The sequence below is a fragment of the Sinohyriopsis cumingii genome, chromosome 12 (genome assembly GCF_028554795.1).
Source record: "Sinohyriopsis cumingii isolate HCF-2022 chromosome 12, ASM2855479v2, whole genome shotgun sequence".
NCBI lineage: Eukaryota > Metazoa > Mollusca > Bivalvia > Unionida > Unionidae > Sinohyriopsis > Sinohyriopsis cumingii.
This window is the reverse complement of record NC_142972.1, coordinates 21643176-21647623: the sequence shown is the minus strand read 5'-3', so window position 1 is coordinate 21647623 and position 4448 is coordinate 21643176.

Below are 4448 nucleotides of genomic sequence, written 5' to 3'. Positions count from 1 at the left end.
TTTGCTTATTGGTTGTTATGTTAATATGAAAGTCTCTATATCAAAACGACAGACGATGCATTTGAATAAGTTCGAATGTAGTTTATGGACTTGAAAAATGCAACAATCTAACGTAGTCATATTTCTCTTGTATTTTTATCACATACAGAAAAACATTTTTTCTCACTGAAGACTTTTATATATGGATTCTTAGTAAGTCCAGCTGTGATTAGACTCACAAATTGTGTATCATGTAATATTCATCACTCGAAAACCATCTTAACTACTCTCCCTGGTCAGTATGGCCCTTACTTTAAGATGGTACTGGACCGGAAACACAAACATTTCAAAGATATACTCGCCCCTATAAGTTGTCTTTAAATTTGACATTTGATGCAAAAATTCCCCTAAGCATCAGGATACTCATTGAAGGTCAGTTCTTTGTTGATAACCAATCCCCTGGACACTGAATCTATCGAAATTAAGAGTTCTTACGTTGTTGAATACATAACTTATAGATGTCCTTTTCCAACGATTTAACTATTCTTTATCATACTCATCTCCGTTGTTGCTTCTTCTTCTTGACCGCTCCGATCGCCTAAGTTGTTAGAAGAGCGTCCGCCTCGAATGCAGGAGGTCGCGGGTTAGAACCCTGGCCGAGATATACAAAAGACTTATAAAAATGGTACTGGCAGCTTGTCGCTCAGCATTAATTGGTTAGTGTTAAAATTGGTCGGCCTGTTGTCAGGTTAATGTAACAAGGTGAGACATCATGTTACATGTCTGCGGCATGATGCCCCATTTGCTAGACATTACTATAAGCTGCTAAACTGCAAACATCGCAGCTACGTTAAAAATCTGAATACACGTACTCTTAGTCTTCTTTTTCTTCTTTTTTCTTCTTTTTTCTTCTTCTTTTCTTTTCTTTTCTTCTTCTTCTTATTCTTCTTCTTATTTTTCTTATTTTTCTTCTTCTTCTTCTTCTTCTTATTATCCGTTTGATGGACACATCAGATTTTTCTTCCGATGGGAATATTAGCTTACATAGATCAGAGTCAATTTCACTAAATATTTCAGACGCAAAACTTCGTTAACGAAACAGTGAGGCATTTCAGCATCTATTAGTTAACTGTTTTGAGTAAAAGATTTAAAGTTACTGATGATCCATACTTATGGAAGAAATTTGTGTTCCAATCACAAATAGACAAACTTAACAGAAAAGCGCATATGAAGCGTATTTTATTGAAGTTATTCTTGAAACATCGTGACTGTTTGACACACCCTAATTCTGACAAATTATTTTGACATCATTTGTATGATAGTCAATGCTAATAACAAAATTATATTATCATAAATATCAATTGAAAATCATTGAGGGTCCATGACTATGTCAATGTATTTGTCTTTCTAAGCGAAAAGCGAAATTATTTTTACGCGCATAACGCAATCCTTGTATCATATGTTTAATCCAATCTAGGTTACAATTCCCAGTAAATACTCATCTAAATAGCACACACTTTTCCACATTGGAATACGGTTTCATTGTGCACAGCTGCTCTACTTTTCCTTTATTCTCGTACATAATAAAAGAAAATACGGTGATGCTAATGGCTTAGAGGCAAGTAACCGTCTGAAATATGATCAATAGATGCTGTTCTTAACTCTCGCTGTATTTAGCACGCTACAAATATAAAAGCCGAACCCAAAAAAGCCTTTTACTTTGCTGTTTGGCTTAAGGCAACACATGTTGATTCAGTCTGGATAAGCTTGTTCATTATCTTACTGATATGTAGAATATCAGGATTTGATGCTATATTCATGAACTCTCTGCAGTTTCTTCGCTTTCTTTTCAAATCTTGTTTGACGTACCTATTAATTTTGCCCGAAAAAGGTTGTTGTGGGTAGTGCATGCATTCATCTCTATAGCGAAGAAAGGATTGTATGTAAAATATCTTTCTAAATGAAGTTTGTTTAGTGGAAACTTATTTGATATTGTTGAATGAACAAACAATCTACTATGTTGGAACATTATGTCCCAAAAGAACAGTTTCAAGTTAATGAAGAGTGAAGCCATGATTTCGAACTGAATCAGTAAGTATTTTGATTGTTACATAGCGTCTATCGTCATTAGCATTATATCGTCACGCCATAAAAGCAGTCAGCCATACTATGAAATAATACTAAGCAACATCACAGAGAAACTGCGCAACTTCTCAACGTTATTTCATAAATATAATAACAAACTCGTGCTGATCTGACGTGACCTTTTGTTCTGAAACTCTCTCAGTAATACAGTATGGTACTTGTTCCATGGAGTTCGTTTAATATACTATTATTCAACTCATTTCATAAATTTAATTTCAGATGAATACTTGCGTTAAATACTGTTTAACTTTTGATTGTGGTGGATTGGTGAAAGCATGCATGATCTCTGCTACGAAGTCAAAACCAGCTGAACTTGTATGAAATGATCTTTGCATTAACAAGTTACAAAATCTTTATATGTACATGTAAAACTAAGTTTCATACCGTAAAACGTTCCTAGCAATTTTCAATGGTTCTGGTTAGTTAAACGCAGCAAACGGCTAAATATAAATTTCACAATAAGAAAAAAAAAATTGCATGGAAAGGATTTGTGTACAAAAAGGAATATTAACAGGTAAATCATAACAAATTGGATTACATAAAAGATTAATATATTTTTATACCCCGGAAATTGCATTATGATGGCCATAGTGAATACTTGTCTTTAGTTGTCTGACTGAACGTAAAATAGAGAAATCAACTGCTTCAAATAAAACCTGACGTAAGATATAGGAAACCATATTCTCAGTTCGAGGTTATGATTTTTTCTAATCAAAGTTTTCATCTAATATTACTAGATACAACTTTTTTCTTGCAAACGCATCGCAAGAAATTGAATTACCAATTTTTTTGTGTTTAAAAAAATATACATTTTAAAGAAGATTTAAAATTGAAATATTTAAACGATAGTGAAAACTTAGAGAAAATCTTCCTGAAGCCAAGCTTTCTTGTAAAGACTTTTAAAAATATTATATCAATGTTAAATATACATTTTAAGGAACAGGTATTAGTCAACAAAAATACTTCGAACGTTGTAGAAACATTATGGTAATATGAAGTCAAACACTCTGGGAAATGCAATCGATTGTTATTAGTTTCACATTGCATATTAGAAACTATTCACATGATTAAATATAATAATTTTTTCATACAGAACACGGCAATTTTGACATATACATAGCATTTCAGTTTTGGAAGTTATTAAAATAGTGGCAAGTTTCATACGCTATAACTACCGTGACATATCGCAGTAATATTAGGATCTATATTATACTAGGACTACTTTAAAAAAAAAACAATACATTTCTTTAGCTTTCGATAGCTGGGAGAAAGATCTTTCTCAGCTTTAATGTAACATAACACCATTTATCATATAGTCTGTATACTTTACGTATAGCGTGTGCAGTTTAATATTGTTTATATTACAATACGTTAACATATCACTTTATGTGCTTCTGATTGGTTAAAAAAGCCCATGAAATTCTTGCACAGTATTCTCTTTAGTGATTGAATACGATCGTGGGAAAATTTCCTGTACCACGCGTTATGGAACTTTTTCTTGTTACTAATACTATGAATATTTTGGCGGCCATTATTCAAATCAACAGACCAAAGAGATTTGAGAAAACAAATGTCACGACTTTCTGAATATGGGGAATTTATCCCACTGGGGCTCGTTATTCCACGTAGTATGATGCGCTGAGAAAAAAAGCGTTAATCCCCAAACAACAACAACAACAAATAAAATTAAGGGTAATTGATAGCGTTCATGAGGTGAGGGGTGGGCAGTAATCCTGTAAATTTATGAAACTCGTTAATAAAGTCCAGCATTTGCGAGCCAAGGCTAGCAAAAGCTGAAAATTATTCTACTCGCTTCGTAAATTCACCACTGAATCATTACCCATTTGAGATCCAACCTATATTATCTATTATATCATTTGAAGAAACAAATTATCCTTATATGAAATAAAATAAACGTTCTCATCTCGAAAGAAAATCTCATACCAACCCTGAAAATCAAACGGTCAGTACGTCACAGTAGATGAATTTTCTATATCTATGTTAATTGTTGTATAAGTTGTAATCTAATCAACAAACTGTAACCAAAGTGGAATGGTTAAAGTTTACAATTTAGCTGACACCCTGCGAAATTCTGATGACATTAGGGAGCTTATTGATAAAAATAGGAAGTGTTGACCCTGAAGCCTACAATGTACTAATTAAATTATTCCTGCAATAAGGAGGGACAATTTGAGCCGGCTGCATAAAATAACTACTAACTCAACAAAGGAGAAAATATTTAGTGAGCCGATAAATTACATGAAATTCAAACATATAATAAATGAATACATATTCTTAACACATTAACATATGTTTGAAATTTT